At 47.5% G+C, this 22,778-nt stretch overlaps 1 protein-coding gene across 1 annotated transcript in view; it reads left to right on the top strand.

Annotated features, from left to right (window-relative positions):
- The window catches only part of DNAH12 (dynein axonemal heavy chain 12), a 3,791,933-nt gene that overhangs the window by 897,514 nt on the left and 2,871,641 nt on the right, over positions 1 to 22,778 (top strand). The window lies entirely within an intron of this gene.

The following is a 22,778-nucleotide window of genomic DNA, read 5'->3' as shown; positions in this document are numbered from 1 at the left end:
CAGGTATTCCGCTGTCGCTGAGATTTGGTGATGCAAGCAGAAATGCCAAAAGTCTTTGGCAAGTTCCGCTAGTGGACGAGACCTGGTGCCGCCCAGATAGTTTATGTATCTCACGGCAGATACGTTGTCCATTATCAGTCGAATGCAACAGCTCACTTTGTCTTTGGCGAAAGAGCGAATTGCGAATGACCCCGCGAGGAGCTCTAGACAATTGATGTGCATACTCGGCTCCTGTGGAGCCCAGGTCCCTCCATTGGCTGCCATGCCACATCTTGCTTCCCATCCGGAACGGCTGGCATCCGACTCTATGATGATATCTGGAGCAGAACTGAAAATGGCTCTGCCGTTCCAGGCCTCCATGTGCGACAGCCACCAATTCAGGTCTGTCCTTGCTTGCAATGATAGTGTCAGTCTTTGAGAGTAAGAAAGACTGCGCCTCAAATGCTGGCCTTTCAGCCTCTGCAATTCCCGATAATGAAGGGGTCCCGGAAAAATTGCTTGAATGGATGAGGACAGGAGGCCTGGATGAGTGTAACGCTCACCTGATTCTCGCAGAGGCGCCGGTCTTGACTGGGCGACTACCGTATCTTCAAAGGTGATGTGTAGCACCCGGTTGGCTCTTTGGGCTGGACCTCTGTGCACTGTATGCCTGACGTGTAGAGTAAGATGTCTGCAGATAGAAAATATGGGGTTAATGAACTGGAGTTATTGGGGTGTCCCTATCTCTTTCCTCTTCTCCTCTCCTGTAGACCCCCAAAGGTTAACGCTCTCACCTTAGGTAAGTGAATGCCGAGCTCTCCATCTGCCTCGGGGCAGGGTGCTGTAACCAGTTTCTTCACTGGATAGGTAGCGCAGGCCTCTTGACTTCAGAGGACTGCTGTCCGTCGTTTACTGCACGAACGGTAAGTTTCGAGTCATTCAAATGTCTTTAAAGTCTTTAGTAATGATGTCTCTTGTTTTGCAGGGTTCCGGCGATGGTGGATGACGGGCTGAAGTGAGTTGAAGATGGAGCCCGTGTGATGAATAGAAGCGCCTGGAAGCACGTAAGTAAGCGCTTGTTGCCTGCTTCACTATGCGCTCTAACTGTCTTTTTATTTTGCAGGTACGAGTTCGGAGCGGCTGCAGGGTGCCGGAATACCCACTGGATTAGATGTGGAAAGGAGTAATGGCACGTGAGTATTAAAGTTCCCCAATGTCTTTAAACGCACCTTGTTTTGTCTTTCAGATGCGGGATGCAGCGCCGAAGGCCTCCGGAGCGTGCGAAGAGTTGGTAAACTTTTGTCTTTCAGATGCCGGAATGCAGTGTGAAGACCTCCGGAGCGCACGAAGAGTAGGTAAGCCTTTGCCTTTCAGATGCCGGAATGCTAACCTGTTCTTTCTTGTCTTTATAGGTGTTGCTGAAGACTGGATTCAGGATGGTAAGCCTTTGCCTTTCAGATGCCGGAATGCTAACCTGTTCTTTCTTGTCTTTATAGGTGTTGCTGAAGACTGGATTCAGGATGGTAAGCCTTTTTCCTTAGGCCCAGGACCGGATGCAGAAGACACGATGAGCGTTCTGCTGCAGAGGTTGCAGAATAACGCAAAGCAAGATTCATCCACCGGGTGTGGTTTAAATAGCCTCCTGTAGTGCTTAGGTGTCTCCTTCCACAGCCACGCCTAAGTAAGAAAAGAGTTCCTGGTAAGAAAAAGAGTTCCTGCCTTCCAGAAGAGTTCCAGTGTTCTGAATCTAGGGAGTGGCTCCAGCCCCACCCAACAGGAAAAGTAGTTCCAAACAGAAGAGGATCAGAGGCTCAACTGGCAGGCAAGTAAGCAGCATGGTCTGCTGAAGGTAAGTCCACCCAAGCATTATGAGCCCGGCGCTTCCAGCGCTGGGACTGGGCATATTTATGAGCCTGGTGCCACTGGCGCCAGGACTGGGTCCAAAAGGTCCCAATTGGGACTGGTTGGCACTCGGAACCTGGGTTATGGATCTGCTTCCAAGGGAGTTGGGAAAACCCTGACCTTTTGGAAGCAGAGATCATGACAGTACCCCCCCCTCAAGGCCCCTCCCAAACCGGGCTTCTCCGGGGGTTTTGGCTTGTCAGGAAATGTTCGGTGAAATCTTTTGATTAGGCGAGGAGCGTGGACATATTCAGCAGGTTCCCAGGATCTCTCTTGGGGGCCGTAGCCTTTCCAGTCAATTAGGTAGAATAGTTTAGATTTGGAGATCTTGGAGTCCAGAATGCTTTTGACTTCAAACTCGAGTTCTCCATCCACTAGGATAGGTTTTGGAGATTTGGTTAGTCGGGTTTGAGGTTGCACGGGTTTTAATAGAGAGACGTGGAAGACCGGATGTATCTTCATGTGCGGGGGCAAGTCCAACTTGACCGCTACTGGGTTTACTATGGTAGTGATGGAATAGGGACCAAGGTATCTTGGGTTGAATGTGCGTGGCCCTTTTAGAGATAGATATTTGGTGGATAACCAGACTTGATCCCCTACTTGATAGTGAGGGGCTTCCTTCCGATGTTGATCTGCTCCTTTCTTGTATTGTTCTTTAGCCCTTTGAAGGTGAGAAACAGCTTCCTTAAAGGCTTGGGTGATTGTAGAATGCAGGTAGTCTACTGCTGGTGTTTCAAGATCTTGGAGGGGATCCAACTCCGAGGTTCGAGGGTGACTGCCGTACAAAAGAAAAAACGGGGTTTTCCCAGTTCCCGAATGGACAGAGTTATTGTAGGCATACTCGGCTATCCAAAGGATATCTTTCCAAGTTTTTTCAGTTTGTTGCAGCATGCAGCGTAAATGCTGTTCCAGAGTTTGATTGGTCCTCTCGGTTTGTCCGTCGGTCTGAGGGTGGTGACTGGTCGATAGTCTCACATCAATTTGAGCCGACCGACAGCAACTTCGCCAAAAATGAGAAATAAATTGACTACCTCGATCCGAAATTAGAACCGAAGGAAAACCGTGCAGTCGGACGATGTTTTCGAGAAATTCTCGGGCCAGAGTTGCTGCTGTTGGCAAGCCTTTGAGCGGAATGAAATGCGCCATCTTGGAGAATAAGTCCACGATTACTAGAATCGTATTGTATCCGGAGCATGGAGGTAGATCGGTGATGAAGTCCATAGAAAGCGTATGCCAAGGGCGAGGTGGGATGTCAATAGGGCGTAAGAGGCCTGCTGGTCTTTCCTTTTGACTCTTGTTTTGGGCGCATACTCCACAGGACATTATAAAGTCTCTGATATCTTTTTTCCAAGACGGCCACCAGAAGTAGCGCTTGATCTTTTCTGAGGTCTTGGCTATACCGGGATGACCTTCCATTAAAGAGTCGTGATAACAAGAGATTACTTTTTTCTGTAAATCTGTGCTGGGTAGGTATAATCGTTCTTGGAAATACAATAAGTTGTCCTTTACTGCAAAGTCCTTTCCCTGCAGATGCCAATTCTGTATGTCTGCTGGAGTTACAAGTTGCCTGGCTTTATCCTTAACTTCCTCTATGGATTCTGTGGCGATTACACCCAGAATTCTTTGTTCGGGAATGATTGGTACAGGTTTAGGGTTGACCAAGTGTTCTTCCACTCCCATCCGAGAAAGGGCATCGGCTTTACCGTTCTTTGTACCAGGTCGATAGGTAATTATGAAGTCAAACTCGGCAAAGAATAATGCCCAACGGAGTTGTCTAGAGGATTGGGCTTTTGCGGTCTTCAAATATTGCAGGTTTCGGTGATCCGTAATCACAGTAACGGTGTGTCGGGCCCCCAGCAGATAATGCCGCCAAGCCTTAAAGGCAGACTTGATAGCCAGAAGTTCCTTGTCAGTAATCGTGTAATTGATTTCAGGAGGCGAGAATTTGCGGGACCAAAATGCCACGGGATGCAACTGATTGGTTACCGGGTCCTTTTGTGATAGAACTGCCCCCATGGCAAGGCTTGAAGCATCAGTTTCCACGATGTAGGGGAGTTCGGGGCGAGGGTGTTTTAAGATTGGTGCAGAGATAAATTTAGTCTTCAAATCCTGGAAAGCTTGTTCCGCCTCGGTAGACCATTCAAAACGTTTGTTTTTCTTTAACAAGGCAGTGATGGGCTGGACTATTCGAGAGAATTCGGGGATAAACCTGCGGTAAAAGTTAGCGAAGCCTAACATGCTTTGCACACCTTTTACGGAGGATGGTGATGGCCATTTGAGAACTGCATCGACCTTCTTTGAATCCATACGCACTCCGCCAGGTGATAATATGAATCCCAAGAATTCAACTTCAGTCACGTTGAAAACACATTTTTCCAACTTAGCGAAAAGTTTGTGTTGACGCAATCTTTCGAGGACCATTTTCACGTGTTTCCGATGTTCAGATTCCGATGAAGAATAAACGAGGATGTCGTCAATGTAAACAACAACACATACATCTATGAGCTCTCTGAGGACATCGTTCATAAAATATTGAAAGGCGGCCGGGGCATTGCAAAGTCCGAAGGGCATGACCTGATATTCATATAGCCCATACTTGGTGCGGAAGGCCGTCTTCCATTCATCGCCCTCTTTTACTCGTACCAAGTGGTAAGCTCCTCTAAGATCCAGCTTTGTATATATGCATGCTTTTCTGACTTGGTCCAGGAGTTCAGGGATCAAAGGTAACGGATATCTATTCTTAACGGTGATCTGGTTCAGGGAGCGATAATCGATACAAGTTCTAAGGTCTCCTTCCTTTTTTGGAACGAAGAACAAAGCTGAAGAAGCAGAGGACTTGGAAGGACGAATAAACCCATTTGCCAGGTATTGATCCAGGTATTGTCGAAGGTGAAGGTTCTCAGGCTCGGTGAGGGCATAAATTCTACTACAAGGAGGAGTAGATCCAGGTATCAGGTCTATCTGGCAGTCATAAGACCTATGAGGAGGTAGAGAGTTAGCCTGATCCTTCCGGAAAACATCTTGGTATTCTAGGTATTCGGGAGGTAACTGGGGAGTCTCTGAAGAAATTGCGGCCAGTGCAACACCAGGTGGAGGGTGACAAGTAGAGACACATTCTGGAAACTGGACCGTTCTTGCTCGCCAATCGATCAGAGGATTGTGTTTCTCTAACCAAGGTATTCCTAGAATAATCTGAAACTGAGGGGCCTTGATCACATCGAACACGATCTTCTCATGGTGTCCATCTTGACTTACTAGCGTCACCTCTTGAGTGGTATGCGTTACTGGCCCGGAGGCTATCTCCGTACCATCCACCGTAGTAATGACGTCCTTTACAGCCTTGGGACAAAGAGTTAGATTCATCCTCAACCATTTCATGATCCACATAATTGCCGATGGCACCGCTGTCGACGTAAGCTTCAATTGCATGTAATCGATCCGGATTATCAGGGCTAATGATGACCATAGGTATCACGAAATGCGAGGTCACGGAACTGGTTTTCACGCTCGGCAAGAGGACCTCTATTCTTGTCGGGCGAGGTCGTTTCCCTGCTCAGAGTTTGTAACTTTGGTAACTGCAGCTCCTACTGCCTTCTTGGCAGGTTTCACCGGACAGTCTCGAAGAAAGTGCGCTGAGTTTCCGCAATATAGGCATAATTGCAACTGTTTCCTCCTTTCCCGCTCCCTTTGTGTTAGAGGACCTTTCAGACCCCCTATTTGCATGGGTTCCCCGGAGTCTACTCCTTTGGAAGGAGTTGGCGGTTTGGAAAATACTCGAGCATCAAACTTGGAACGATCGGCCTTCCTGTTCTGCAGCCTGTGATCTATTTGAACGACCAAGTCTATATAATCCGAACAGTCTTGTGGGGGATTCACTACTTGGGCTAAAACGTCTTTGAGCTCTCCACGTAGACCTCTATAAAACAGCGTAATCCTTTTGTCCTCAGGCCATTGAGTTTCCACTATTAGTCTATTGAAAGATGCAATATAAGCCAAAAGGTCTTGATTACCCTGTCGCAACGAAAGAAGCTCATTGTCCAAGGCCTGCCCCTGTGAATGTCTTGCGAACAGTTTTTCCATACTAAGCTGAAAGGCTTGAAAATCATGGAGAACCGGATCATCTTGATTAACTAGAGGGATCGACCAGTCTGCCGCATTGCCACTAAGGTACGAAAGTACAAAAGCTACTTTTGCTTGATCAGTTGGAAAGGCTGCTGGCCGGCATAAGAAGTGCAACCGGCACTGATTGATAAATACTGCAAACCTCTTTGGGTCACCAGAAAATCGTTCGGGCGGAGCCAGAGGTACATTCCCAGGTAGGTTGATCTGCACTGGATTCATAGAGGATATTGAAGGAAGATTTGCCCCTGATGTGGGTAACGGGGTCTGTCCGGCTTGTGACTGTAGCACTTGTCTAGCAAGATTGTCTGTTCTCTCCTTGGAAATAATTAGTTCCCTTCTTAGAGCATTTGTTTCCTGACGAGCTGCATGCACTTCTGCCCTTAGTTCCCCAAGTAACCGGGCTAGGGGGTCAGTATCCGAGGTTTCCATAGCGCCTGGGCGAGAGTTTTGCGGTAGGCTTTGCGTTCTGTAACGCTCACCTGATTCTCGCAGAGGCGCCGGTCTTGACTGGGCGACTACCGTATCTTCAAAGGTGATGTGTAGCACCCGGTTGGCTCTTTGGGCTGGACCTCTGTGCACTGTATGCCTGACGTGTAGAGTAAGATGTCTGCAGATAGAAAATATGGGGTTAATGAACTGGAGTTATTGGGGTGTCCCTATCTCTTTCCTCTTCTCCTCTCCTGTAGACCCCCAAAGGTTAACGCTCTCACCTTAGGTAAGTGAATGCCGAGCTCTCCATCTGCCTCGGGGCAGGGTGCTGTAACCAGTTTCTTCACTGGATAGGTAGCACAGGCCTCTTGACTTCAGAGGACTGCTGTCCGTCGTTTACTGCACGAACGGTAAGTTTCGAGTCATTCAAATGTCTTTAAAGTCTTTAGTAATGATGTCTCTTGTTTTGCAGGGTTCCGGCGATGGCGGATGACGGGCTGAAGTGAGTTGAAGATGGAGCCCGTGTGATGAATAGAAGCGCCTGGAAGCACGTAAGTAAGCGCTTGTTGCCTGCTTCACTATGCGCTCTAACTGTCTTTTTATTTTGCAGGTACGAGTTCGGAGCGGCTGCAGGGTGCCGGAATACCCACTGGATTAGATGTGGAAAGGAGTAATGGCACGTGAGTATTAAAGTTCCCCAATGTCTTTAAACGCACCTTGTTTTGTCTTTCAGATGCGGGATGCAGCGCCGAAGGCCTCCGGAGCGTGCGAAGAGTTGGTAAACTTTTGTCTTTCAGATGCCGGAATGCAGTGTGAAGACCTCCGGAGCGCACGAAGAGTAGGTAAGCCTTTGCCTTTCAGATGCCGGAATGCTAACCTGTTCTTTCTTATCTTTATAGGTGTTGCTGAAGACTGGATTCAGGATGGTAAGCCTTTGCCTTTCAGATGCCGGAATGCTAACCTGTTCTTTCTTGTCTTTATAGGTGTTGCTGAAGACTGGATTCAGGGTGGTAAGCCTTTTTCCTTAGGCCCAGGACCGGATGCAGAAGACACGATGAGCGTTCTGCTGCAGAGGTTGCAGAATAACGCAAAGCAAGATTCATCCACCGGGTGTGGTTTAAATAGCCTCCTGTAGTGCTTAGGTGTCTCCTTCCACAGCCACGCCTAAGTAAGAAAAGAGTTCCTGGTAAGAAAAAGAGTTCCTGCCTTCCAGAAGAGTTCCAGTGTTCTGAATCTAGGGAGTGGCTCCAGCCCCACCCAACAGGAAAAGTAGTTCCAAACAGAAGAGGATCAGAGGCTCAACTGGCAGGCAAGTAAGCAGCATGGTCTGCTGAAGGTAAGTCCACCCAAGCATTATGAGCCCGGCGCTTCCAGCGCTGGGACTGGGAATATTTATGAGCCTGGTGCCACTGGCGCCAGGACTGGGTCCAAAAGGTCCCAATTGGGACTGGTTGGCACTCGGAACCTGGGTTATGGATCTGCTTCCAAGGGAGTTGGGAAAACCCTGACCTTTTGGAAGCAGAGATCATGACAATGAGGACAGGAGGCCTATTACTCTTGCCAGCTCCCGTAGAGAGATGAAATCCTTCTGTAGGAGACTGCGAATTTCCCTCTTGGTCGAATTAATCTTGGCATCTGGAAGACGTAGCTGCGAATTTTGAGTGTCTATTATGAACCCGAGGAACTCCATATTCTGGGCGGGGCAAAGCACCGACTTCTCCCAGTTGATGAGAAAACCGAGACTGTGGAGCAAGTTTATAGTTAGTTTGGTTTGCTCCTGCAATAGGTCCCGAGATTGAGCCATGAGAATAATGTCGTCCAGATATATTATCAGGCGAACGCCTTGCTCTCTTAAGCGTGCCACCACGGGTCTCAACAGTTTGCTAAATGCGCAGGGAGCTGAAGAGAGACCGAAAGGTAGACTTGTAAACTCCCAATCTCTGTGATCCCAAGAGAATCTTAGTTATTGCATGCGCTCCGGGCAAATGGGTATCGCGAGGTAAGCGTCTTTGAGATCTAGACGCACAAGCCAATCGCATGGTCTGAGAAGGTCCCTGAGCATGTGGATACCTTCCATCTTGAAATGTTGATAGACTATGAACTCGTTGAGTGCCTTTAGATTTATTACAGGTGTTACCTTCTCTTTCCTGCGTACTGGGAAGATTAGACTGAAAAATCCGCCCGGGGTCGAGCATGGCCGGATTGCCCTCTTCTGAAAACGATTCTGAATCTCGCTGCCTAATGCTTTCTGATCTGGCTCTGACATAATTATAGAGACAGGGGAACTGAACTGAAAAGGCTGTGCGAAAAACTCTAGCCGCAGTCCGCGCGCTGCCTCCCTGACCCATGCGTCTCCTGACAAGGTGTCCCAGGCATCTGAAAAGAGCATTAACCTCCCCCCAATGGGTGTGCGCGGCGCTGACGCTGCAATCGCTAGACTGACCTGGGGGTTGTTGATTTCCGCTCCTTGATCCTCTCCTCCAGTAGCGGCCTCTGCCACGCCCTCTGGAGGGGAAAGAAGGTGCCGGCTCGGTCTTGCCAGGTGTTCTGCTGTTGGTACTGAGGTCTTCTGTCAAATGCGTAGCGGCCGGAAGAGCGACCTCGACCGGCCCTGATGAAAACCTTAGAGGAGAAAACCCTCTTAATGGAAGCTTGAGCCTTATCCAGAGCGGTGAACGTGCTTACAAATTTGGTCATCTCCTTCATGAAAGGATCTCCAAATAAAAGCCCTTGCGCGGCGGCGCCAGACTCTGTGTTTGCTGATTCGGTGAGCTTTGAGTCGATCTTGAATAGTATGCCTTTTCTGTGCTCGGTGGAAATGGCGCAGCTAGCATTTCCCAGCAAACAAATGGCTCTCTGAGCCCACCCGGAGAGGATGGTTGGGTCGATAGAAGTCGAGGAGGCGGAGGCGTCTTCTGCTAGATATAGAATTTTTGCGAGAGGCCCCGCAACGTCTAGGAGTTTATCCTGGCATGACTTCCAGGCTCTATGCCGTTTTAGAATCCTTGACATTTTTTGCCATAAAGGTAATCATCTTAGAATCCAGTTCTGGCGTCATTGCTATTTTATGTGGTATGTCAGGACGTTGGCATGCAGCTCTGAGCCTTGCTCTGGTTTCCTTCTCTAGCGGCTTGCGTAGCCTGCTATACATATATTCCGTTGTCCTGACTGACAGCTGCCAGTCCATGGACCTAGGATGTATCAAATCCTCAGGGTCGAACATTCCCTTGGTAGGGCGTTGTTCCCTGATGTTAGCCTTGGGAATGGGGGCTGCCACATTCCCCGAGGTCGTGGGTTTAGAACCCCAAGACTCAGAGTTCTCTTCCGAGGAAGCGTGAGACGATTCATCATCATACAATTCCGGGATTGCTTCATTCTGTATGCCCTGTTTTTCTCCCTCCGGGCTCGAGGGTCCAACACCCCTATTTTCTTCCTCGGGGTTAGAGGGTCTTTCGCAGGAAGGGGTTATCTCCCTAGTCATGAAGGCGTGTTTCAGCCTGGAGAAGGCGTCTGTGAATGCAGCAGTGGCAGGTATCAACTGGTTCGGAGGGGTCACAGAGCTTTTGCTCTTTCGAGCTGGACTACTTTCCCCTGGAGCAATGTGTTTTCTTTTGTGTGTTTTTTTACCTCCCTTTGAGGGATCACCACGCATGCGTTCTTCCATTTCTTCCAGGCGCTGGTGTATAGGCAGAAGCATATCTGTTACAGCCTTCTGCACACTGTTCTCCACAGTGGATCCTCGAACCTTCTGCAGGCTCCTTTCCATGGCCACTTCATCAATGTAACAACTGTCCTCCTCTTCCTCAGACCATTCCTGGTCAGACTGAGGATTGTATTGAGCTGCCATAATAATAATAAATCACCTTACACCCTTTCCTTTTTATTTATTTTTTTTTTTTGTGCGCCTTTGCTGGGCTGACCACCTTCTCTCACTAGCCCAGATTTTCAGTATGCCAGCCTTATGTGATATAATTATGTTTAGCCCACAGGAGAGTTACCTCCAATCAATTGCTGGCAAAGGATACTGTGCAGACCAAGCCCTGTGCGGCTGGTGCTGTAAGCGATCCCTTCTTGATTCCTTTTTTTTTTTTTTTTTAATTCTGTCTGGAAAAGCGGGAGGGAGCTCGCTCCAGCGCTCGTACTCGCATCAACTGTTCTGTTCTCAACGGAAATGCTCGTATGAGCGCCGGAGCTTGAGAAAAGGGACCGGGAGGGTGGGAGCTAGCTCCCCCTGGTGCCCTAGAGGCGCACCGCACCTGCTGAAAGAGCCTCCCCGGAGCCCGCGTGTAGTAATCTGGAGAGGCAAAATTAACATGCAGCGCCGCGGGTAGCCGCATCATAAATAAACAAAGCGAACAATGAATAGATTCGCTCCAGCGACGAAGTGTTCGTCGCGCTTGGAATTACACCAACGTCAGCGGTCACTGGCGTCGGTGTACGGCAAAGAAATGAAAAACGAATATATTACCGTATTTCCCCGTATACAATACGTGAGAAAACAATATGAATAGCAGTCAGACAATATCAATCATCAACATTCAAAAGCATACCAACTGAAAAACAGTTCTGAATAAAAAATGACTTATCTCTTGCTGTGAGCAGGAAAGGAAGTGGTTTCTTATTCAGGACTGTTTATGGGGACACCTACACACTTATTGGAGGAGCAGTGTCACGTGACATTGGACATTGAGGACATTTTGGAGCTTCATGGGATTTGAAGTTGTTTTCCTTTGTTCTGTGAATGTTATGAACCACATATGTACTTTAATGTTTTTGGTTATGTATTTTGTTAATGCACTTACTACATGAGTTTTCTTAGATGTAAGTGTAGAAAACACCTTGCTGCTGAGCTTTCTTTATAGAATTAATTAAAAGAAAGAAAAGCATAATGTGAGCCTCCGGTCTTGACATAGAATGGGACCACACGTGCTTCTAATCTGAAGATGGCTACCGGGGGTGGGTCTCAGGGAGACGACCGTCATTGGATGGGTGCAGTATGACCCGGTGTTCAGTAATTGGATAACGGATTAAAGACAGTATTCAAGCATTTAAAGCAATACTGCCTTTTTTTTCCAAGGTATCCCGGCCTGACGGGGAATATTCATGAGCATGTGAATCCATGCCAGACCCATGCTGTAGAACAACAATTAGAGGTAATTAGCGTGTTCCTTCATAAAGTTGCTAAATTACAAGTTTTTAATTTGGGCACCAGTTTAACTGATGTGCTAGACACTCAAAATTGAGAAACAAATTCCCTAAATCTTCCCCTTCCTTATAGGGTTGTAGTATTCCCTGTGGCATAATAGGTCTCTTGGTGGTAGCTGTTAGGCAGGATTATATGCAGTCCCCTTTGGGAACACTACACACAATTAAGACTACAAATGACAGTACAATTTCAGCTTTGGTACAAGCCTGTACTACACAGTTATAGTGGTAGCAGTAGCAGAACAGCCAGACTTATCTCAAGAGTAAGTGAGTAGTACAAATAGTTACACAAGGGACAGCAATTACTATAATTCAGGTAAACACTGACTCAAGGTTTCTAAGTAAAAGAATATATATTTATTTACTCAACAGTTGTATAACATTTCACTATTCTATGCAAGTTAAAAGTCACAATCATAAATACACCACACCACTTCCCTTAAATTCCAGACAAGTTAAGCTCACAAAAAGAAGTGGGAGCAAAATGGCACTCCAGCAATTTAAAAGGGAGCGAAAGACAAAGTTATTAGAAATTAGGCAAAACCAACAGGTAAGTACTCAGGGCAATTGAACAAGAGAGACTACAGTGAGGAGATCAGCTAGAAAAGGCTTAGGGCCAAAGTCAATGGGTCAAAAGTCTTTTGCTCAAGATCACACAGTTCAGGGTAGTTCGCAGTAAAGTTTGTGGCACAGATTCCGGACGAGGTTGGTTCGTAGAAAAATTAGTTCAAAGAGAAGAGAAGGACAAGCCCTCGGATTGGAGAAAGATTTCAAACACTTTCACCGTGGCTGAGCGAAACGCACAACCGGATTTGCACAGTACCTTGAAACGGAGCGGGGGCTGTAGCTGAGGCAGACGTTCATGGTAGTTCCTGCAGACTCACGGTTCCTGAAGTGACTGTCGGACTGATCAGAAGTTGGAAGACTGGAGGGTCCTGCACTACCCAGGGAAGAAACCAGCAGCAGCGCCAAACAACAAATAAAAGGTGCGCTTCTTAAAACCCAAGCATGGTCTGACCTTCCTGGCTATCCGGCCCACTGTAGCTCTGCACAACGAATTCGACCAGAGGCGGGGTCCTGCTTGTAGTTTGGTCGAACTGGTTAGTCCCACAAGCTCCAGGGAAGAAGTTTCCTGGAGGATCTTCTCTTGTCATCGGATTTGGAGTTTCGGACCTGCATCAGGGCTTCACCGGGCGGTTCAGTCGTTGTAGGGGTCCTCTTCTTCCAGTTCCTTGTTGGTTCTTTCGTTCCAGTGGCGACCCTGCTCTTCCAGTCCCAGGGAGCTGCTTTTTATGCAGTTTTCCCCCCATTCATACAGCCTGGCTGTCAATCACACAGCAGGGTGGGTGGCCTGGCAAGGCCAGTCCCCTTAGCCAATCAGACAAGAGTGCGACTTGGGTTACCAAGGGAACCCATGGCAGGGGTCCGACGATCCCTCCCTCACATCCTGCCTACCTAGACTATCAGGCGCCTTAAGGAGGGCTTCTGTGCAGAAGCCCGCGAAAAGACAGCGAACAAAGGAGTCATCCCCGGTTTGGCGTGCAGAGAAAAACACGAGAAAGACTTTAACAAAAAGAAATGGTGACTAAACCTAGCCGGAACCAAAATAAAATGTATTTGGTCAAGCGAGTTTATGTTCGAGGCTAATATAATAGCCTAAAACATTACCACCTTCATACAAGATAATCGCGGTAGAAAAGGTAGGGTAGATACCACTGCCACCAACCAAGTCTTAAGGTTAAGGGAACGAAACAAGACTCCAAGAGGCACAGTCAAAAAAAGGGATAAGAGTTAACCCTTTCCAATACTCCATGTAAGATGGGGTGTACTGGGTCTGTGGTTTAAAGTGACTGTATAAAGTTAATGGCAACTTTACCTGTTTCTGGAGGACTGTAGTCAGCTCCAGAAAAATTGAGTCAGGGGGAAGTCTCAAAGACAACCCTGTGTCACTGCACTGAAGGTGCTGTGTAACGCACACAAAAAGTGGTGCACATGGAGTAGGTGAGGCTCCAGTGCCCAAGATCACACAGAAAGTAGAAATACACATAACAAAACACATGTAAGAGTGGGAAAAAGGGCTCACACACTTACCAGGTGAAAAAAATAAATCCTAGAAATCCAGCAAAGCACCTGGGGGATCCTTTAGCTAAGGAAAATCAACCATGTATGAGAATTCTCCCTAACAGTAGCTATTATTCTTTTAAACCCTTCTTGGAACCTTGCTTCTGCCTGTATTTGATGTTCAATCAATCTGTTCAATAGATTTTCTAAAGTGGCCATTTCTAAATAGTTTTCTTCTTCGCTAATAATATAATTTTGTTCAGAAACCTAATCTCTATCTTCTGAATATACTTGCTCTTCTACCTCAAGGGGAGGGGGTTGTCAGTGGGGGGGGGATTATCTATTGGTTCAGGAGTCTCAGCCAGGTTAATGGGGTTTCAGAAAAGCCTTTTTAGACTGGGCTTAAAATTGGATTTAGGATTCCATATTAGAGTTATTTTACTATTGTGCTTCAAATTGTAATCAAAAACACTTTTTTTTAAATTCAATAAAGGCTTCTGATGAACACAAAATCTTTCTTGTTCTATAGGAAAAGCACCCTTGGTTACAATTTGTTGTTTAAGGTCTCATTTCCCATTGGACCCAATGGGGGTTTCATGGCGCTATCAAAACGGGTCGAAAGCAGACTTATGGACCACCTAAGCAACTTTGGATTCTCTCCCTTCCTGTTCATTAGCCACTTTAAGGGCTTATGGTCAGTTTTCACAGTGAAGTGGGTCCCATAGAGGTAGGGCCTCAGCTTCCGAAGGGCCCACAACACAGAGAAATATTCTTTCTCTACTGTGGACCATCTGAGCTCTCTGTCCTTAAGCTGGCGACTAATGAAGCCAATAGGATGTTCCTTACCCTTCTCATCTTCTTGTGATAGTACAGCTCCTATCCCAGTGTCAGAGGCATCTGCCTGCACAATAAAAGGTCTTTGGTAATCAGGGGCCCTGAGCACAGGAGCCTGGCACAAGGAGTCTTTTAAGCCATTAAAGGCCTTCTCACACTCTTCAGTCCAAGTTACCTTCTTGGGTTTCTTCAGAGTTGTGAGAGCAGTCAGAGGGGCAGCTATGGTGCCATAGTCTGCCATGAAATGTCTGTAATACCCAGTGAGTCTTAAGAAGGCTCTCACTTGGGTCTGTGTAGTGGGGGTAGGCCAGTCTTTTACTGCTTGTACTTTACTGGGTAGAGGCTGTATCCTCCCTCCACCTACTTCATGTCCAAGGTAGACCACTGATCGTTGTCCAATCTGGCACTACCTGGCCTTTATGGTCAAGTGGGCCTTCCGAAGAGCCTGTAACACAGTCCCAAGGTGTTTCACATGGTCTTCCCAGGTGGCACTGAAAACTGCTATATCATCCTGATATGCAAGACAGAATTCATCCAACCTATTCAACACATGATTCACAAGCCTCTGGAAAATGGCAGGTGCATTCTTCAACCCAAAAGGCATTACCCTGAACTGGTAAAGACCCTCTGGAGTTGAGAAAGCTGTCTTCTCCTTGGCATGTTCTGCAAGGGCTATTTGCCAATAACCTGCAGTGAGGTCAAACATGCTGAGGTACTTGGAGGCACCCAAGGTATCCACCAGCTGATCTCTTCTAGGCAAGGTTTGTGCATCTGTCTTGGTGACAGCATTCAGAGCCCTGTAATCCACACAGAACCTCAGTTCAGAAGTACCTGCTTTTGGAACCAAAACCACAGGGCTGGACCAAGAACTACTAGAGGGTTCAATCACCCCAAGATCCAACATTTTGTTGACCTCTCTCTTAATGTAAGACCTTACTTTGTCTGATATTCTGTATCCCCTACGTTTGGTAGGTACATTGTCGCCTGTGTCTATGTTACGTTTGCACCAAGGTGTCAAACCAGGGGCCTGTGAAAACAGGGGGGAAAATTGCCTAAGCAAACTTTTCACCTCAGCCTGCTGTTCAGAAGTCAGGTGAGGGGCCACTCGGACACCCCCAATGGAGCTATCTGAAGGGCTGCTTTGGAATAGGTCAGGCAGAGGTTCATACTCCTCTTCTTCAACATCTGAAACCAATAGCAGTGCTGCAATTTCAACTCTTTGGATGAAAGCCTTCAGCCTATTTACATGGAACACTTTTGGAGCCTGTCCACGCCTTCTAAGGTCCACTAAATAGTTGACCTCACCCAGTGACTCCACCACTGTGTAAGGGCCTGACCATTTGTTCTGTAAAGCTCTAGGCCTTATGGGATGATCAAGACTTTCTGACCAGGTGTGAAGTTGATGAGGGAAGCTTTCTGGTCATACCAATGTTTCACCAAAAGCTTGTCCTGCCTTCAACTTGACACTAGCCAGACCCATCAGGAGTACCATCCTTTTTCTGCGCCCTAGCACATAGTCTACTACGTTGGTAGTAATGGGGGGAGTAGGCATCTCCCACCCCTCCTTGACTATGGCTAAGGGACCCTTACAGGGTGAACGAACAAAAGTTCAAAGGGCTGAAGCCAACACCCTCTTGTGGTACCTCTCTGTAGGCAAACAGTAAGCATGGTACTTTTCAAGGTCCTGTTAAACCTTTCCACCAGACCATTGGTCTGGGGGTGGTATGCGGAAGAAAACTTATAGGTGACCCCACATTCCTTCCACATAGCCTGTATATACTTTGACATAAAGTTGCTGCCTCAGTCAGACACAACTTCTTTAGGGAAGCCAACCCTGGTAAAGATGCCATGTAAAGCTTTTGCAACTGACTTGGCCGTCAGTTTTTAATGGGATGGCCTCAGGATACCTGATGGCATTGTCGACCAGCACCAGGATAAACCTATTGCCCGAGGATATTTGGGAGTCAAGGGGACCAACAATGTCGATCCCTACCCTCTCAAATGGTACTCCCACAACTGGGAGTGGTACCAATGGAGCTTGGATTGTTGAGCCACTCTTACCAGATAACTGGCAGAAGGCACAACTCCTGCAGTGACTTTCTAGTTGCACCCCCATCTTGGGCCAGTAGAAGTGCATGGATAACCTTCGCTTGGTCCTCTTAATGACAAGGTGACCAGCAAGGGGCACTTCATGCGCCAGCTGCAGGAGGAAGGGTCTTACAGCAAGGGGAACCACCAACCTCCTATGGTCTCCTTCTGTAGACTCTGTGGGCTCGCTATACAGGAGTCCACCTTCCCAATAAATCTGATGCTTCCCAGGAGGTTCACCCTCAAGCTGGGAGCAGGCCTGTCTCCTTAGGCCTTCCAGAGATGGGCACTCACGTTGGCCTTTACTGAATTCTTCCCTGTCAGGACCACCTTCTACTAACAAATCGTTTAGTTCAGGATGGTCGTTGGTAGGTGAGTTAGGGGGAATATTTTGTTTCCCTCTTTTGGATTTTCTGACTCCTTTAGCCTTGGGTTTCCCCTTTGGCTGGGGCAGGGCATTGGTCTTGTGCAGGGTCTGTCAGCAGTGTCTCCCACAAGCCCTAAAGCTCTGAGATCATTGCCCAACAAGACCTTTCCTGGGACACTTCTCCGTATGCTCACTGGATTCCTGACTGCTGTACCATTTATAGTAAGCTTTACAGGTATTACTGGGAACATGAGAGGTGGGCCATCAGCCATCTTAGCGGGCATCAGAGTAGCTCTGGCAACTTCCTCTGGGTCTACCAAGGTAGAATCCACTACAGTTCGACTGCACCCACTATCCTTAAGAGCTGGAGTATCTACTCCATTGATCAGCACACTGTCTTTAAAGTAGTGCTTGGTATTATCCGGAATCCTAGCATAAGCCTCTGAGACTTTAGGCTCCCAGGAACCCAGGGAAACTAAAACTACCTCAGCTTCTATCCCACTGGGGAAGGAGTCTGAGGAGAAGGATGATCCGGTAATCTCTTCTTCCTCGTAGGAGGAGAAGGCCAGATTAGCAGAGTGGACCCCCAAGGTTTTGACCTTACATCTGGGATCCCCCTTCACGTGGTCAGTTGCTCCACAAGCAAAACAAGAGCCATTGGGTCTGTTTACATAGGGAGGCTTACTATAACCAGAGTTCTGTTTTGGAGGCTGACCTCCACTTCCCTGTGAGCTCTCTTGTGTCTTACTCTTATTTTTCTTGTTGTGGCCTTTCTGGGAGGAAGATTTATCAGTTTCCCCACCCTCGTTATCTTTGGGTTTTTTCCCTTCCTCCTGCTTACCAGGAGGAGTCTTGTCCTTATGGGACACTCTGTGACACCCACAAATCTGCTGCAATGGCTAGTTTCCTAGGATCTATCTCCTTTGAATCTGCCAAATGCTGCTTAAGCTCAGGGGAAGAAGATGCAAAAATGTGTTCCAGCATGACAAGACTTATCAGGCCTTCAAAGGTAGAAACATTGTAACCTTCAACCCAGCCAGTCAAGTTTTTGTAAGGATTCAGTTACATAAGATACCCACGTACCATCTTCTTTTTTTCTTGTACTCTCTGAATCTTTTTAAGTATTGGGCAGGAGTCTTTCCAAACTTTAAGATGAGAGTCTGCTTTAACATTGCAAAATCTGCTCTCTCAGCTTTTGACATTTCCATAATGGCACTGCAGCCAGAATGGGGCAGTCTGCTAAGTAACCAGGCAATTTTATCAGCATTGTCAACTTGTTGAACTTCACCTGCATACTGAAATGTATTCAGCCAGTCCATAATGTCATTCTTTTCCTCATACACACTGAGCAGATCTTTTGGCAACCTTGCATTAGAGGAGGCCCCAGACCCATGTCCAGGACCCTTGGATCTGTTGGCAACTTGAAGCTTGGCCAGTTCCAACTGGTGATCCCTGTCTTTTTGTTTTTCTGCCTGCTCTATCTTTAGTTTGGCCATATTGAACACAAGCTCATTCTGCCTAAACAGCAGCTCTTGCTTCTTGAATTCAAGTATGGCCTCCCCATCAGCACTGGCAGAGGAAACATTTGACATTACATCCTCCATGTCCTCGTGGTTGCTGTGGATCAGTGCAGCAGCAGAGCCATCAGTTCTACCAGTGAGAGCAGCCCCACCTCCTTTTGCACTGTCCTCAGAAGCTATAGCTCTAAGCTGAGCTTCTTGCCAGTCCATGATTCTCTGGATCATTTCTACTTTTGTGCCTTGAGAGGAGACACCTCTCTCATAACACATCTTTCTTAATGTGTCGGATTTTGAAGCATTTAAAGTTAACAAGGTACTTGTTTCCATACTGTTAGATAGGACCATGGCCTTTAAAAAGTTATACTACAACAATTCACTATGTGTCCTGGTAGGAATAACTTCAAATGCCTTCACTCGTGTGCAACACTGGATACCTTCAGTCCTATCCTATCGCTGTACACCAATTTGTTAAGATGGATTTCTGAACTCTGACTTGGAGAGAGGCAGAGGTTCTGTAGGTCAACCTAGTTTCTTGGAACAGGGTAACCTGTGGACAAGCCAGACCAATCAGGGCAGCTATGGCAGGCGGTCAAGACTAAGTCTCAAGAGGGGTGATGGTGACTGAAAGACCTCAATGAGCACACAAAGCAAGGACAATTACAAATAACTCCAGACAGGCGTTATATTAAAAATATAGACACATTTATTACAAGGCCTTTGTAACATAGACCATAGCAAAGAATCACAGTAACACTAGAGTAAACCAATACATCACAATCAATACAATATATATACAAGACCAAAGGGGACTAATGGGTTAAAAAGCATGAAATATGTGGACCACCTAGATGGGGAGGAAAACAGGCAGTGCAAGTAATCGTTAGACCTAGTTCAACATCAAGTATACACCTAAGAGGCAGTCCAAGCCCTACGAAGAGAGGAGCCCTATGCTCAAAAGTACATGCACACGCGTGTGCCAATGGACAAAATAGGGTCTCTTCAAGGGTCTCTAGCAGCTCAGGAAGGTGGATAAGGCGATGAAGAACCCGTTCCCACTATCCAAGCAGGACCTCCACTGGAGGGCAGAGGCAGTTTGAGAGCGCGGGATGGGGTTGCTATTTCGCAATAGCTGTCGAAAGGAAAGGGGCCCTCAGGCACCACTTTGTGCGTAAAAATGGGCTCCTGCGCTAAGGGCCACCGGTTGGAGTAAAGACTACTCACTGGTCCCCGACACAGGCAGACCCAAATTTCGCCAGTACAGTCCACTTCGCTGGCAGGTTCGAATGCGACAATCAGGCCGTCTCAACACCATGTAGTTTCCTAGATACAGTGGGGATTCCCAAATGGGAGAGGGGCGATTTCTCCACTCTGGGTGAAGGAATCGGCCCAATTCCACTGCAGCAGGCTTCAGGGTCAAGGGGGTCACAAATGCAGCGAACTTGCACAGGACTTTGCCACAGCAGGGCAATACGGTAACCGCGGTTACTCCGAACCGGGCGCACTCATCTCACTTCAGACCTGGGAATGCCAAGTGTACGGAATTCGGTGTGAGGGTGCCGTAGACACAGAGCAAGCAGTATACCAAGTTTCGAGGGCCTCCTCGAAACGGCGGCGGTGACAGAGCAAACGTCCCGTGTAAGCTGGTCAGCCCACTGGTTGGCCCAGGGGCACTTCCGAAGAGGGTTACTTGCAGGGTTTGTTGAAGGTGCCGAGAATAGTTTATCCCACTATTCCAATGGGTCGAAGCGTCTTTGCAGACCTTCTAGGACGATTAGATGTAGAGGGGTCCCACAGGACGACAGCAGGCTCAGGGTGCCAAACTTTCCAGCCGATCACCAGCGGTTCCTCGACTCGGCTTCTTGTTGCAGCATACTTGGCTCCTTATCCCTTGTTCGGTATGAACTCAGGAGATCGACATGGTAGTGGTGTTTTCAGCCTCCTCTTATCCAAAGTTCCCTTTGCGCCAAAACGGAGAGGACCCAATGGGAGATCTGCTCACAAACACTCACTCCATACGTGGACCAATCACGGACCACAGTGGTCCCAGGCATTCCGGACACTCTAGACTCTCTGGCACCCAGGATGTGTATTGGGAACAGCCCACATCCTGGAGGCACACACACAAGACATGCAGAAGCCCGCGAAAGCATTGGGTTTCGTGGGAAAGTGCATGCCCAAATAAGGACTGACCCGAGTCGACTCGACCTGGGGAAGGTGAAGGGGCAAGATGACCAAAGGACAGGACAAAGAACCTCGTGGCATGGCCATTTTGGAGCCAGGCCACCTATTCGTGCCAAACGCGGTAAACGTGGTTAACCTGGCAAGAAAGGGTTAAAAATATAAGAAAACGATAGCTGCCACCAGTCCTGTCCATGACACATCTGCACAGTTCATAAAAAGTCCAGCAAGAGTTTCTAGGGCCTTTGGAACGAGCAGAGACCCAAGTGTGCTGTAAGGTAAGTTACATCGCACACTTTTTACATGTTGCACAAAAGCTGCAACATGAGGAAAGGACTAAGGGTAACAAAGTCTCCCAGTACTGACTGTCTTAAGGGCATGTCTGTTTCCCCATTAAAAGTGATCGAAAGCCCAGAGGAGTGCAGCTTAGGGCTGTGATTCGCTGGTAAAGTTTAGTTCAGGGTGTAAAACAGCAGCAAAAAGTTTGGGGGGTTGACACATGGAGGGAAAATTGCATACAAATATGAAATCTTTCCTAACAGCCATCAATCTTGGAGACCCTCTCAGGACCGAAATCTGCTTCAAAGACAGCAGTGGCTCTGTTTGCTTTCTTCTTCCACTGCAACTGCGGCTGGCAACCTCTGTAACTATTCCACCTCCTTTTACTAATGGCCTGCACCTGAGGGAGTTTTATATATTCAAAAGTCCCGCTCAGGTGTGGGTCATTAGAACCACTAGACTGCACCCTGCACTTTGGCGCTTCTGCGTCCCACTTCCTCGTCCCAGTACTCAGGGAATTGTGGAACTTGAAGTCCCCAGTATTCTGATTACCTTTTACTTCATGAATACAAACCTCAGCTTGTTAGGCAGAATTGCAGGCAGTCCCCTCTGAGACCACTACACACAATTAGGACTACAGGTGTTAGCCAAACCAACCTTTGGTATAAGTCTGTACCACACAGTTTCTGGTAGTGAGCTGAGCAGCCAGGCTTATCTCAAGAGTGAATGTGAGCAGTACAAGTAGTTACACAGAGGACTTTCAATCACAGTGGTTCAAGTAGACACTTATACTCAAGGTTTCTTGGGAAAAACACTTAGTAATTTAATACACAATCATTTAGAAAACATTTCACTAGAAGAAGGCCACTTAATATTATATACCCATACACTTCAATACAAAACTGTAAGCTGAGACAGTTTCAACTCCCCTGAAATAGGAGCCAAATGGCAGTTCAGTTACTTATCAGTGAGCAAAAAGGATAAAAGTAAGTAGAATAGATCACATATACTTTCTATGCAGTGCAAATAGTTTCAGTTCACCAGAGGAGTTCAATTCAAGTCAATAGGCCAGGCCAAAGTCAACGGGCTAGTGTTCTAGGGCAGTTCTGGTATCAAACGGTAAGGTCTTTGCAAAAGGTCTCAGAAGTAGTTTAGACGAAAAAGGATCATTTGTCGGGCCACAAGCCGATTAGGCCTGCAAGTTGGGAAAGTTTCACGAACTTTCACCGCAAGAGTGGCGTTCTCTCAATAGGATATGGCACAGTACCTTTGTATGAAGAAACAAATGTTGCTGAAGTCATGGTTCCTCTCAGGTCCTGCAGATCTCGCTGTTCCTGTGCCTCAGTCGTGGGGACAAGAAGAGGGAGGACGTCGGGGGACTCCTGCACTGCACAGGATCATTCAAGAAAGCAAACAAGATGTAGTCACTTCAGTTCCAGTAGCTGTAGATTCAAGAACAAAAACTGGTGTCCCGCTCCCTGGTTAATCCTAACCAGCCTTGATAATGGTATCCAGGTGTCTTATGAGTTCATTGGGCCCACCAACTCAAAGGAAGAAGCCGTCCTTGAAGGAGCTTCTCTGTCGAATGGAGTTTGGCAATTCGGACCTGCAGCAGGGCTTCACCGGGCAAACCAACGGTCCAGGAGTTGCAGCAGCCGTCCTCTTCCAGCTCGTCTTCAGTTCTTTCATTCCAGTGGTCGACTCTGCTTTCCAGTCCAAGAGACTCGCCTTTTAAACCGTTTTCTCCCTTTCATTCCAGCCTAGCTGTTACTTCCCAGCAGGATGGCTGTCCTTGCCGGACAGTCAGCCAGCCA

Source organism: Ambystoma mexicanum, chromosome 2p (assembly GCF_040938575.1).
Source record: "Ambystoma mexicanum isolate Mex_15411 chromosome 2p, UKY_AmexF1_1, whole genome shotgun sequence".
Lineage (NCBI taxonomy): Eukaryota > Metazoa > Chordata > Amphibia > Caudata > Ambystomatidae > Ambystoma > Ambystoma mexicanum.
The sequence above is the reverse complement of the archived record's forward strand: the minus strand, read 5'-3'. Positions and strand labels throughout refer to the sequence as shown.